Source organism: Silene latifolia, chromosome 3, assembly GCF_048544455.1.
Source record: "Silene latifolia isolate original U9 population chromosome 3, ASM4854445v1, whole genome shotgun sequence".
In the NCBI taxonomy this organism is placed as follows: Eukaryota; Viridiplantae; Streptophyta; class Magnoliopsida; order Caryophyllales; family Caryophyllaceae; genus Silene; species Silene latifolia.
Window position 1 is genome coordinate 152114876 of NC_133528.1, and position 15601 is coordinate 152130476.

At 36.7% G+C, this 15601-nt stretch overlaps 1 long non-coding RNA gene and 1 pseudogene across 2 annotated transcripts; one reads left to right on the forward strand and one right to left on the reverse strand.

Annotated features, from left to right (window-relative positions):
* Positions 1–2703: 2703 nt before the first annotated feature.
* On the reverse strand, positions 2704–14232 carry LOC141648536 (uncharacterized; annotated as a pseudogene).
* On the forward strand, positions 7354–9804 carry LOC141648538 (uncharacterized). 2 transcript variants are annotated; one of them, XR_012546037.1, is made up of 3 exons: positions 7363–8210; positions 9082–9457; positions 9624–9804. It is a non-coding gene; the product is annotated as an uncharacterized LOC141648538 (long non-coding RNA). The 2 variants fall into 2 exon arrangements; XR_012546036.1 differs by having other exon boundaries at positions 7354–8210; positions 9082–9804.
* Positions 14233–15601: the final 1369 nt, after the last annotated feature.

Genomic DNA, 15601 nt, shown 5'->3' on the forward strand with positions numbered 1-15601 from the left:
TGTATCATCTTGGTGTAGCTCGGTTTCGTCGGTCACGACTACTTGTTGTTTTGACATCTTAGCTTTTTGGGTGGGTTTTTTTTTTTGTTTTTGTTTTTGTTGTTTGGGAATGAATGTGACTAGCTTCTAGTGTCTCTCTCCCCACAGACGGCGCCAATTGTTCCGGGTGTAATTCCAGAGCAGATGTTTGTTACCACTCGTAGCTAGTAGAATGATGTCCTTGCTTGAATTCTCCTTGCGGTCTCCTGAAACGATGAACAAGCGAGGGCTCGGCTTTGGCCGAGCGTACTCACTCCGACGCTCAAGTCAGTGAACTTAGAGAGAAGTTGTTGTAACTTGGCTAAGAGTATATTGTAGAGAGATAAGGAAGATATTACCAGATGAATAGTGGTTATTAGGTCAATTTGTGTATCCTTTCCTCAATGAAGGTTGAGGAGTATTTATAGGCATTCACCTTTTGTCACGTAGTGGCCAAGTGGCCAAGTGGCTATCGGTGAGAAGAGCAGATTTGTACCCTCGGCCGATGGACTGTGGCGGGCTCGCCGAGGGTCTTGGATATGAGTACGCGGATTTGTGTCCCGGTGGCTAGTTCTCCGGCCGAGACCGGTGTGACAGCCGATGGGCTCCATCGGCTAGACTGTCTAAGTCGTTGACTTTGCTGTGGATACCCTTGACTTTGCTCAATATGTTGACTTGGTCAGCGGTGCAGAATATGCCCCATCAGATATAATAATATGTTAGTAATCACTCATTTGAATAGTCAAAGTATGTATTAGTAATAGGAATAGTGAAAATAATAGAAGCAACAACGGGAGTAGTGAAATTATCAATATTCATGCTAAAGTATGTATTAGTAAGGGGAGTAGTGAAAGTAATAAAAGCAACAACAGGAGTAGTGAAATTATCAATATTCATGCGGGAGTAGTGAAAGTAACAATAATTACAGCGGGAGTAGTGAAAGTAACCGTTAGTAATAACGAATGTAATAAAAATAACAACACTAACAACAACATATATGAACAATTAGCTAACTAATCGATTGAAGTAAAATTTAATAGCGGGATTAGTGAATTTGTCTCATAATTTGTTTCACCGTAATTTGAAGGTATGACATAAAAAAAATATATTAAGATAAATTTATGAGTTATGCAACTTTAATGTAGTTTTATTTAATTGAAAATAAATTTTAATGGTAAATAGAGGTAGCCCGGGCATAGCCGGGCACCAATACTAGTTGTTAATAATAATAGGTTTTTTATTTTGTAAAATACAACCTTTAAAAAAAATTTCCAAACAACACCTTAAAAAAATTGTTTTAAACACAACCTTTAATAATTTTTTTTGTCAAACACGACATTTTGGTTAGAATTTGACCATTTGCAATGGGGTGACTTTTAGTTGATGTTTGAAATAGCAAACGATGTACAGGCTTTACATTGGTTGTCAACAAGGTGGTCAAAAGTGGCCTTATGTGGGGTACATTGGTGTGTACAGTAAGGCTGATCATAGAGGGTAGAGGGTTGATGTAAGTCAAAGTGTGATTTTTTCGTGGATCAATTCACTGCCCTAACCATGATTTTTGAGTTTGCCTATACTCCCATCTGAGTTTGCCTAAGCATTGTTTCATAGGATGGTTAGTTGCTAATGGGAGATTTCTCACGAAAGATAGACTACATAACATGCATCTCTACACTGATAAAGTATGCGTGTTATGTGGAGTTGAAGACGAAGATCTCAGTCATTTGTTTTTAAAGTGTGCTTTCAGTAGAAGATGTTTGCACCTAGTGACCCTCATGTTGGGAATACAAATTCCTACTGATGACGTTATTCAATGGTGGCTAAGAGTGAGAGTCAGAAGCCTTTTAAGGAAGAAGATTATTGCAGCTGTTATTCAAGCCCTAGTCTATAAAATTTGGGAGACGAGAAATAGATGTAGATTTGAGCATGTCATGGGTAGGCGTGAATATATTGTAAGACAGATAAGAGAGGAGATTAGCAATAGAGTTTTTCATATTTGCAATGCTAAGAATAGAGATAATGGCTTAAGTAGCTTTGGTGCCTGACTTAGTGGACCGATGTAAAATTGAAAGTGTTATTGGTTTTAATATATTTATATTTTACCAAAAAAAAAAATTCACTCCCCTCGAACCACCACTTGCAATCAATGACCACCAGAAACAACACAACTACGACATACCTTACACTCCTCTGAACCTACAAATTTCACATGAAACAAAACATCATAAACCCATTAAAAGACCCATGAAAAATCCTCAGACCACCCGCTGTAAACCCAGACTTACAACCCTTTCTCTGAACAGACTTACTTTACGCACCAGTGGACCCCACATAAGGCCACATTTGGCCACCGTGTTGATAACCCATGGAAAGCCTGTACTCCCACCTTTCCAACGAGTCCAAGAACACATCAAACCGACCTCGTTTGCTATCTCAAATATAGACCGAAAGTCACCCTTTTGCAAGTGGTTAGGAAATTGTCGAAATCCGGACAAAAAATCGTGTTTAACAAAAAAAAAATTATTAAAGGTTGTGTTTGAGACACTTTTTAAAAAAGTGGTGTTTGGAAATATTTTTTTTTTAAAGTTGTGTTTGACAAAAAAAAACCCTAATAATACAAGCTCTATCACCATAAAGTTGAACTTGAATACACAATAGACAAAGGTAGAAAATGCACGGAACCACTTTAGATGCCAAAAGTTGTCAATAATTGAAAAAAGATTCGAAATAAATAGAGTAGATGAGTATTATTATTGTAGTAGCATTATACAAATAATAGTAGAACTACGTCTAAAATCTCGAGGCTACCTAACTAAGCTTTAGATGTACAAAGGAAACATATGATTCAAGTGGAAAGGGTGGAGCATCTACAAAGGAAGATAAGGATTGTTCATCACTTCATCATCCCCATTTTCAATCCCTCTTTGAATGCTTTTCTCAGCACTCAAACTGGAATCAGATGCTTAATTTTCACATAACAAAGACCCAATAAACCCGGAAAAAAAAAGGTGAAAAACAAAAACATACTCAAGTGAGACCACATTATATCCTTCGTTCCGGTAAAATCTCATCCTTGAGCTTGACCCCCATCAATATTGAGATTGTAGATTAAATGACAATCTTCTAACCCCATACAATCAATAAGCCTGCAAAGAGGGTTAGAGAAAGCGATACAATGTAACTTGACATTTGCAGAAGAGACGTGGCACCACTTAAACTTGGATCACCAAAGCTGCCAGTTGGACCAAAGCTAGTTGGGCTGAAGATGCCAGGTGGACTCGTCATTCCTGGGCCAGTGTTCATGCCGCCTGGAGGTGTGTTCATGCCACCTGGAGGCGTGTTCATGCCACCTGGAGGCGTGTTAATGCCACCGGGAGGTGAAGTTGGTATGCCAGTACTGTTTGATACTGGGCTGCAGGTTGGAAAATGTAGTCAATTCAAACAACGCTCTATCATTAAATTGTGACAATCATCTACTCTAAGACCTTTGTTGTCAGAATCGCGATTCGATCCAACGATTCTACGATTTTACGATCCAAAAATGATTAACCGATCCTCGATCCTACGATTCTATCATGGATGTAGAATCTTACGATCCTATTAATTTGAAAATTTCTAGAGATGAGATCATAACACGATCTTACGATTCTACGCTCCGATTCCATAATAAAAATATTAATATACATTATATATAATGACACCGTAAAACCCAAATTTCGTGTAAGTTGTCGAAACATGTTCATACAATTATACTAAAACCATTAATTACCAATATTTTATGAATATATATTAATAAATAAGTGTTTTGTTCTTCAATTATATGTTTTCAGCAAATAAAAAATTATATTTAGTGAGTTTGTAGAATCTTACGATTCTACGATCCGATTCTACCGATTCGATCCTACCCTCCCGGTCGATCCAAAGTAGAATCCCGATCCTAACAACATTGTCTAAGACTATCCATTTCATTGTAAAAAAAAAAAGGAACATAATACATAGATAATTTAGCCTTCAAAAACTCTAACTCCTGAAACAATAAGTAAACGTGGACAAGAAATTGCGTAATCCATGACCTGATCTACAACTTATATGAAGTAATCGATTTCAACGAAATCATGAAGATAGTAGCAAGACAGTAATTATCAAGGTAGCTAGAGCGCCTTAACCACGATCAAAGATACTACCCTAGCTGCCTAGCAAATAGCAATGAATTAACTTCATGATAAGTACGTAGCAGGCTACCAAGATATGAAACTCTCAATCATACTCCCTCCTATTCACTATTTTCTTCCCTATTTCCTTAAACGGATTATTCAGATTTTATTCCTCTTTCTTATTTTGGAAACTTTTACTCTTATTTTATTCATCCTTTCTCCAATCACCAAACCCCACCCAACTCTTTTACCCATATTTTATTAATTTCCTTAATGTTTTGGCCCCACAATTCCTCATTTAACTCATAATTATTCATACCTCTCTCATATCACCAAATCGCACCCAACTTTTTTACTCTTATTTTATTCCTCGCCTTAATACTCGTGCCCATAAACAAAGGAAAGAAAATAGAGACTAGGAGGGAGTATATGATATTTTTTTCTTACGGGCACATCAGGCTATGTGCGGGAGCCCTTGAAAGACTAGGGTAATGTTGATATCGTCATTTTATATATCAAGTTAATATGATGGTCTTATTTTTTATCTTGTTAAGCGATGAAAGAAGAAAGATGAAAAAGTTCAATGAAAAACCCTTTACGTTACATCATGACATGACATATAAATGTAGATAGATAGTGAGAAATGGACTATGAATTTCTGAGTAGCAATTAGCAAATGTAAAGATTTGGTGACGATGAAAGGGAGCGTTGAACCAATAGTGTGGCAGAATTTGGAAACCAAAAATACCCAAGTTTATGGTGAGAAACAATTAATGAATACTTAAAAGTGTAGATAAAGTAGGAAGGATTAAAAGAAGATGTATTGAGACAAGACATAAGATGGTGCAGCAACAAACAGCAGAAAAAAGACACCAAACTAAACTAGTAGGGAGTAGTAGTCGGTCGATAAGTTGTTTAGTCAATTTATTTGGATAGCAAAGTGGTGCTAATAATAATAATAATAATAATAATAATAATAATAATAAGTTGATAACTTATACCATGTATAATTCTCTTTTTCAAATTTTATACCTAAGATAATTTTTTTATAAAACTTATAGCTAATATCCTAATTTCTTTCAAACTCAATACCAAGTTGTATTTCCGCCTAAAAAAATGACAAGGTGACCGTTTTGCCCTTGCCCTTTAACCCATCATCATTAACCGTTCAACACCCATTCTTCATCATTCAAAACAAACAACAATCTATCCCAACACATCAAACCATCAACAATCACAACCATCCACCATATAGGAACCTTCATCGGCAACTTCTCTATCCCTGTAACCGACGCCTTCTCTATGTCCCTCGCCTTTACGATTTTGCGTCACCGCTTACTCATTCAGCCGCCTACCACTGCTCGACCCAATACCGACCTCCCCTGCACCTCCGCCCACGACCCTAAGCCCATCGATTACCATGATGCAATGCAGCCACCAGAACATAGGGTCCTTCATCGGCACCTCCCCAGTCGAGGTGTGTGGTGGTGTGCTTATTTCGTGGTGGATTTTTAAATGGTGGGTCAGATCTGGAGGTGTTAGGAGGTGCTTGTAGTGGTGTTTGGTTTTAGGTAATGCTTGTGGCGGTGGCGGTGGCGGTGGGCGGTGTGTCAGATAATGTGGTGTTGGGCGGTGTTGAAGACGGTGTTAGGGATGGTGGTGGTGGTGTCGTTAGGTGGTGATAGTGAATGTTAGGTCGTGTTGGTGGTAGTGTTAGACGGAGGTGTTATTGGGTCGTGATGGTGGTGGTGTATGGTGCTAATGGCGTTGGGCGATGATGGTGTTAGTGTTGGGGGTGATGGTGGATTGTTTGAGGTTGAAACAATACTGGGTAAAGAAGACTACGGGCAAATTGGGCATATAGCAACATATTTAATAATTAAAAATTGATTTTTACCGGATTCCGGTTATTTTTCTCCCTAAGGTAAAATTTGGTATTAAGTATGAAAGAAAATAGGAAGCAAGGTATAAGTTTTGAAAAAAAAGTTATTTTAGATATAAAATTTAAAAAGTGGTGTTATACTAGATATACTTTATCAATTTACCCTAATAATAATGATAGTTAAGCATCTTGACAGCTCACTAGGCAGGCTGATGCCAACAAACCTAATTATGAAGATCAAATCAATGAAACATAGCATACTACAGGGTATAATTTAGATTAGATTTAAGAGTGCAAACATTCTGGATCTCCCTAATTTAACTCGGTAATTTAAAAGTATTTATGTAATGTAACAGTAGTATAAATAAATGGAGTCATCTGAGATGAGTTTGTATGTGTTACTGTATATACATACTCCATGCATGTTCTGTAATCAAAAGAAATGAATTATGAATAGTACTAACATTTGGTTTTGACACAAAGATCAAGGAAAGAAGAGAGAGTCAATAGCTAATGACAAGTGGAACAAATTGAATGTCAATGATCAAATTACTCATAAGTTCATTCTTAAAATAAAAAGGACAACAAATAACTGAGATACCCAAAAATGGAAAAGGATAACAAATGACCGCACAAAGGGAGTAAGTGATACATACCCTGCAGGGCCTGAAGTTGTAGGATAGGTGCATCCTGATGGTACATCTACAAAATGAACAACCAAAGGATTAGAATTGACAAGTAAATATTACATACAGTGAAAGCAAGTCGGGATATTATTATTATTATTATTATTATTATTATTATTATACCAGAAGGGAGGGTGGTAGAAATAGCAGCAACACCACCAAAATCACAAGTGGCGCCCACTGATTTTTGATTTTGGTAATAACTATTAGCAGCATAACTACAAATAGCCTGAATATCATTAGCTTGGTAACATAACCCATTTGGTTGAATTGGTCCACAATTAGCTCCATTACCACATGCATAATTAATGACCTTCTCATATGGATCTGGAGTTTGTGAACCCGGTTTACAAAGACAGTATTGAGCATCTGTCTTTGTAGTAAAGCTCAACAAAAGAGCAGCTAATAATGAGCACAACACTAAAACACCCATTTATTGATTATATTTAGACGACAAATATGAGCTTTTGCCTTTAGGGGTAAAAAAAAAGGTCTTTTTCCCTTATTTGTTTAAATAAACACAGATAGATTATTTTTGAGTGGAGAAGTTGAGAGAAGAAGAAAGAAAAAAGGAGAAATGTGTAAGCAAATGGCAATAATAGTATTACTTACATTAATATTGAGAGAGAAAGGGTTGGTTGGTGGGACAAAAGAGACAAGTAGAGTTGATGCCTTTGATGGCCTTGTGCGTTTATTTTATTTTATTTTTCAACAAATGTGACGAGGAATTTGCTCTTTCCATCATTTTTTAGGGATTGACTAAAATGCCCTTGTCCATCTTTACTCTGATTAAAAAATCCACCTTCTCAAACTATGTAAATTTTACCGATCTTTTCTGTTCCACTTTCATCCACAAGAAAAAAAAGCCTTCCTGTATTAAATCCATCATCATCACCATCTTCTCCATTTCTTCGGTTCCATGGCTTGATTTCTAAGTTATGAATCTTTAACTTTATTGGTATATCTTGAGCACTAAATTAGGGATTTTGGATTCCCTCGACACATATTATGTGCTAATGAAAGTGGTGGGTAGCTCGAATTAGCAGCTGGCGGTGCGATTTGAGGAGCTCTGATGTCGGGTTTTTTAAACGACAAAGCGATGGCTGTGAATTGGCTTAGTGGTGGGTAATTGGTAATTATGGTGGTGTATAAATGATGGGTGAAATGTTGATTAGATGGTGGCTTTAATTGGTTATGGTGAATGGAGAAGGTATTGAGGTAAGGATTTGTTATTAATGGTGATAATATATGGAAATTGAGGATTTGGCTATTAATTATAAGACGTTTTTACCTTATGAGACGGTATTTTTATTGGTTAAACATTCATTTGTCACTATTAATAAATGAGTGTTTTTATACCTAGAACGAAACGATCCTACACGATAATTACTGCTTATTTGTAATAATTGGGCATCTTCTGCATCATTTTGGGATTTTGAACTTTTTCACTTTTTTTGCCACCTTTTCTAGGTAATGAAAATTACTAGTATCATTCGCTGCATAAGTTGGTAAAAAGTTGTAATCTTTATATAGTTTGTGTATTATTGGGGTTTTTTAATTGTTGGAATTTTAGCAGCGGAATGTAATGAGACTGGAATTCCCAAACATGGTTATTTTATTGATGAATCAATATTTTTAACCTTTTTTTTAAGTGAGTATTTTTCAGTCTTTTGCTACCTTTTTCTGGTGAAATTGTGATTTTTTTAATATGGTTTGATAAATGCTAGATTTTCTTATCTTTGCTGATGATTGGATAGCTTTATAGAATGCCCAATTTCCCAAAATTGTTGTTAGTTTATCATTTGTTCTTAGTTTGCTGTAATTAAGCTTATTGATTCAAGTTTGAGAACAGTTTCAAGATTTGCATTTACTGGCAGTCCATGTTACTCCGACTCGGCTTCAATATCAGACACAGCAAGGTACTCCCTCCATTCAACTCCACTTTGCAACTTTGGTTTTTACACGGATATTAAGGAGCGGATTAAAAAAAGTATTAAAAGTACATGGGAAAGAGAAAGAAGAGGTTAAAAATATTAAAAAAAACATAAAGGTGGGGTTTATGGTGGGGTTTGGGTGGCATTTTTTGTAAATAAAGATTTTTAATAAGGATAGAATTGTCATTTTTTTAGCCAAATAAGGAAACCTGTAAAGTGGAGTTGAATGGACGGAAATGGAATACATGTAAAGTGGAGTTGAATGGAGGGAGTATTAAGTATCTGATATGGGACACGCAATACGTGACCAAAGTGAAGTGTCGGAGTAACATAGCTGGCAGTGTGTAACCACTGAAAAAGGGTAGGAGTATACTTAATTAACAAAGTTTCTTTTGTGTAAATGCTAGATTATTGTTGTTGAAGCCCCCCATATATTGAAAAGATGGTGAATTTCGGATTGTTTTCCGATGACAATGCAATCAAATCAAAATCAGTGACTGTTAGCTTCAGAATACCATACTTCACTCACTGGGGTCAGAGCCTACTTGTGTGTGGTTCAGTTCCATTGCTTGGTTCATGGAATGTCAAAAGGGGGTTTGTGTTGACTCCAACAAATCACATGGAAGTGTCGAAGTTCCAAGCGGGCTTGAATGTGAGTACAGTTATTATGTGGTGGATGATGATAAAAATGTGCTGAGATGTGAAATGGGGCAAAAGAGGAAATTTATATTGCCAGAGAGTGTTCAGGATGGGGAGATAGTAGAGCTTCATGACCTCTGGCAGGTAAAGTTCTCCATGAACCTTTCCGGTCTCCATCCTTTCGTTGATGGCATCGTTGTTTCTTATAGCTGAATTAGGTTTATTCAAGTGAAAATCATCTATAGACACTAGAGGTGAAATTAGTGTTAACAGCTCCTGTAATGATATGGCTGCCTTCATGCGGGTGTAGCTTTGATATATTGATATGAAATGGGACAATGGAAGGCTAAGGATGGAGTTAGACTTGGCTACGCTGGAGATTCTGTATGGCAAGCTGACTGTGTCATGGAAGTAACAGATTTCCCTTTAAAATATCCTTTTGAGGTCTTTAGAAAGGACATCTTTAGCTCTTGTGAATATTGGTTTACCCACCTCAGTTTTATTGGCTTGTTTAAGTTAAAGGTGGATTTTTACTCCTCTCTTCTGGAATTATCGTTCGGTTCCTTTACTATTTTACACATACAGATATGGCAAATATGATAAGGCTGGGAAGTTCTCTATTGAAATCGGTTCAAATAGGGAGCTGTCATTGGAAACCTTGAACAACAAAGCAAGATACATCTTTCTCTCGGATGGGATGCTTAGGGTAAGCTATCAAATAAAGAAATTATGGCGTAACATTTTGGCTCGTTGGTCTAGAGATTAAGCGGATTGATTCTAATTTTAGGAAATGCCATGGCGTGGTTCGGGCATGGCAATTCCTATGTTCTCCCTCCGATCAGAAGAAGATGTTCACATCAAATGTAAGTAGAGGCTTATGCACAAACATCTAAGACATTTAATGACCAGAGAAGACTTTATATATGAGAACTCTACCAACCTGTTTTGGGGTGTACACAGAAAGGCGCTTTGAGCAAATGGTTCATATGCTTTGAGACCTGCAATATAGAAAGAGTTTCTTGAAGAAGGCACAGTCATGTCTATTACAGTATTAGAGTTTCCTGACATGTTCAGAGGTTGAGATAACTCTTCAGAGGAAAAAAAAAAAAAATTACACACCTCCATATCAAGCCTGGGGTAAACATATGAGAACACAATCTCTTCAACATACCGACGAATTCCCTGTGCCTGAAACGTGATTTCAGCATCTCAAATCTCAATAAGAACTTTTTGTCAGATATCTATTGACCAACACTTGAGCTAACAGGTAATCAGTGTTAGGATTTAGAAACACTCACTAGATGAGAAACTGAAAGACACAAAGAAAAAGGGTGAAAATGATTCATGTTACGCATGTGAAAGAGATTCAAAGGAAGCTCAGTATAGGCTATTTTTACAGCTCTGTGAAAGTTTAACTTTGCTTGTTGGTGGCATGAAGTATGATACAATATTGTATTACTGTGTATAATTCTGGGGTACATTAAGAATAGGTCACACACTTGTACAAAATGGTAATAACTCTGCGATGCATTGATAAGTTAATGGATGGGAGCAGCCCTGGTTTCGGTCCAAAAATGCGACCAGAACATACCGCAAGATTTACTTTTACGCAAAAGTTGTTACACCCAGCTTTAGCATCTACTCCCTCTCATTTTCTAGATTTGCACCAATTTCAAAAATTCTTTTCAAATTTTGAACAAAAATTACGAATCCAAAAAACCAGAGAAAGTACATGAAAAACTTCTCCAAAAACAAATCTCACATATTATATCATGTATGCTTTCCTAGCTAGTGCAGTACCTTTTGCTTTCCAGATTGCAGAAGCTGTTTCAGTTGCCCCCATCGAACCACATTAACATCTTTACTCATGGAAGATCTTCGACTATCCTGCCATTTCCCTCGGAGCTCAGAAGTAATTGCTGCAATAAAACATATACAATATAGATGAAAGACTACCAAGGCTGAAATGCAACAAACCAATGTCGGTGACAATAGGAATATTATTGATAGCAAGCCAGTTCGAATTTGAATCACATACACTCATCAGAATCGGGTCCAACACTTTTTCATATCTCTCTTCAGATGATAGTAGCTTCGGCTACACAGAACGTCTCAAAAAAAAAAAAAAAAGTTTTCAAATAATCAGTGTACGATCTCCTGCAAAAATTAGATATGAATTTGTGATACAGACAATGTAAGGAAGCCAAAAACCAAAAGTAATCGCAGGCACACTCACGCAAGAAATGGATGAAGAGCAGGACCACCTAAAGACACCTTTTTCAGACTGTTCTCATTGCCCTGACAAGACAACAGAGCAGGCTAAGCAAGTCTTTCACAGTTACTTGGTATAACCAGTAATCAAGGCAATTATGGGTGCCCATCTGGCAAGATATAAATCACCTTATACACATGAAAATACGAGGTTATAGCAGCTCTTTGTTCATTGGTTAACCTGCAAAGAAAGTATGACACCCAAGATTTAAAGATTTAAAGATTTTCCTGCATATCATGAAATACCTAACATCAAGATCATTTTCAACTCGTCTTTATACCTTCTTGCTTTTGCATCACAAACCCAACAATGTACACCACGTCGACCACCGAATACCCGAGAGAATGTGATTGAAACCAAAATCATCAGATATCGAAAGCGATGGTAACATTTTCGAGAGATGTAACTTGTTCAAGTACAAATCACATATAATGCGTAAAACTATCACATACACTTGCCAAAGTAAAATTCTAGAGGATGAAAGCACAAATAGTAATATCAATTTTTTTTTTGAAAACAACATTTCGTGTTAATACAATCATACAATTTAAGGCCTTCTCAGTTCTTAGCAAAATCAAAAGTCTAGGTATTACGTTTTAAGAAAGTGAACATGAGAGAAAGATGACGGCTGTAAATTATACACATTATAAGTTAAATACCTCTAAGAGCGGTGTCGACAACTTTAATAGCAATCGTCATCGAGGCCAACAATCACAAAGATATGTCACCCCAGAGCAAGAAAAATCGACATCGTCGTAATCCGTCATATCCTGCAGAATGAAACGAATCATAAGCAAAAGGCATACTAATTTTTCCCAATATGTTGGCTGATACGGAGTACTTAGTAGTTGCATATCATACTATATCAAATACGAGCTCTCTCTCCACAGGAGTAATTTGTGCATAGGCGTGTCGCTTGGATGGCTGCAGAGAAGTTCAAGTACACGATAATTAGACAAAGATTAGTCCATAGGTCAAATTTTGTAACGCAAGCTGCATTAATCATGTTTTGCAAAAATACCAGGTGTAATTCAAGGGAGGATCATGCCAAAGATGAAACGTACTCTGCCACTCGCTATGTAGGGCATTATTTTAATAACTTGACTTTTCTAAGGTGGGTTTTGAGTGGCAGAGTATATTTTGGTGTGGCGTTATGATCACCGATAATTCATCAAATGATTACCAGGCAGTGAGAAAATTTGCTTATACAGTTTGAAAAACAACTCTAAAACACAACAGAAGATCAAAAGGCCAAGTTGACATAAAATCACACCAAATTGTCCACCAAAAAATCTGTAATGGGAGCAGGTTTATTCCAATGACAAAGATCAAGTAAGAAAGCATTGGGATTCAAGAGCACATGTTCGATATGTTTTTCCACGTTTGAGTGTTCCACATTGACAAAAGAATGGTGAGTGGATCAGATTTTAAAACAAGGAGTGACTCCCATTGCTAATTGTTTTAAGATAAACCTACTTTAGATAAAGTGACTCTATCGCTTCCTTACAGGTGCAACCAAACCCTTCTTATAAATTGAACACATTCAAACTACGGAGTATATGCCAACTACAACTAGAAGTTCCCTCAACAAATGCACTGATTCAGTTAACAACTTAGTTAGAGACCCAAATACTGTACGGTAAAAACATTCCTAAACACCAGGTACATACATGACACATAAAAATAGCTTCCATCACAAACAATAAGAAGTAACACATGATAATCAAACAATGATACGAGTAATATAATATCAACCACCAAAATTCAAAATACGGCCAAGAAGAGGAACCATACATCATTACTGAAAACAGGCCCGATATCAATTTTGAAGGGGCATTTCTCCTTGACTGAGCTTTCAAATTCCGCAACACTCTTAAATGATTGATATCGGAGATATATATCATCATCCAATGTGAACGAAAATTCCCTTCTACTAAAGTATGACTGATCACATGACGGATGCTTTCCATCTACCAGATACAGCAACACAGCATTTCAGGATTTCAGAATTACATTAAACTACCGAAAACTACGAGAACAAAACGACGTATCGCGAAAATGATTGCCGTACCATTTCCGTAAGACATCCATTTGAATATATCAGAATACGGAAACAACTTCGCTGAAATATAACATACACAAGTCAAATTTCATACAGTACTCAATTGAAAACAGTAAAACTAGAATTATATCAAAAAAAAGGACGGAAAATGTATAAAAGCTGGATCTTACCGTAGTAAACTTTGAGATAATTAGCATTAAATTCATCGGCAATTGCATTTCCTTGATTAGGGTTAGGGTTTTGAAAATCGGGGCCATCAACTAACATATCATCTTGTCGATTATCAGCATCTTCTCGTGTCATTCTAAATTATAACCTTGATTTCACATAAAATTATAGGATTAAAATTCGCAAATCTTAGGGTTTGATTATTGCAATGAAAATATAACAATTGAGCTATGATAAAGATAAAGTAACAAAGCGATAGATGACAATACCTGGATAATTAGGGTTTGGAAAATGGATGTTCGATTGCAATGGTAATTGGGAGAGATGATGATTGAGGAGAGAGAGAGTTGCGGGATAAATTTAGGGTTTTGGGAAATGGCGGGAACAAATTGGAGATTTTTAAGACAAGTTGGGGATTTGGCGGGAACATCGGCAAGTGAAAATTGTGTAAGACTTGTAGACTTTGCGGTACGTCTCGTTTAAAACCGCTTTAACTTCATATATCCTTTACGATTATGGCAGTATGGTGTACTGTGTTTCTGTGTAAATATGATGTCCTAAAAATGTTTTGGTTCATTTAATTATAATATTATTATCTTAATTTAAACTAGGATCTATTTTGTATATATCATGCATATTTTAGAAATAAAAAGTACTCCGTAAAAAATAGGATTAATTAATGGGAATAATCCAAACTATGGGTGCCCTTCTTATATTACCCCATACTATGAATTAACCTACTATAATCCTAACTATCCCACGCCCCTTCCTTGATTGCACTTATCCAATTTTTTACCTGTTGATGCCGGTAATCTTAGTTTTTGTTTATTTAAAGAGGAGACCTTCTTCATCATTGTTCTTTCCCTTTAGTTCATCTGTTAATCTTTTTGTTTCGTTCTTTTCCATTACATTACTGGGTTCTTTCCCACTTAATTTATTTATCCAAAATATCATTTGCATCTTATTATGAAAGTTATAAAAGATTAATTGTATTGAATGAGTTTCACAAGGTTACAACATCACGTTATATAGCTAATTACAATCTATACTAACCAAACTTAGAAGATACAATATGAACAATATGGAAGGATATAATTACATATAATTACAAGATGGAAACATATAAAAAACATATCATTTGATATCTTCATTAGTCTCCCGCAAGATGGACGATCGGAGATGAAGGCCAATCTTGGAAATAAGCATGAGCAGTCTCGGCCGAGGCAACGGTTTAGTTAATAAGTCAGCGAGTTGATCATCACCGTTAACAAATTGAACACGCAGCTGTTTTTGTTGAATTTGTTCACGAACAAAATGAAAAGCAAGAGCCACGTGCTTCATCCTACTGTGAAAGTCGGGGTTCGCGGAGTAGTTTGTAGCACTCAAATTGTCACAATAGATGACAGGAGCTATGGGCGGGACAATGTCGAGTTCCGTAAGCAAAGAGCGAACCCAAAGAATTTCAGACGTAGCATTCGCTACAACTCTGAATTCGGCCTCCGTTGTGGATAGTGCAAGGGTGCGTTGTTTCCTGGAGGCCCACGAAATAGGATTTTTACCTAGGTACACAATGTAACCGGATGTCGAGACATAGTTGTCTTTGTCCCCAGCCCAGTCGGCATCACTAAAGGCGTGTAAATGCAGGGGCGTGTCACGATAAAGTTGGATGCCCATAGTCATAGTGCCATGAATGTAACGTAAAAGTCGCTTAAGGGCTGTCCAATGAGTTTGGTCGGGACGTTGCATAAATTGTGCTAACCTATTGACGGAAAAGGCAATTTCAGGT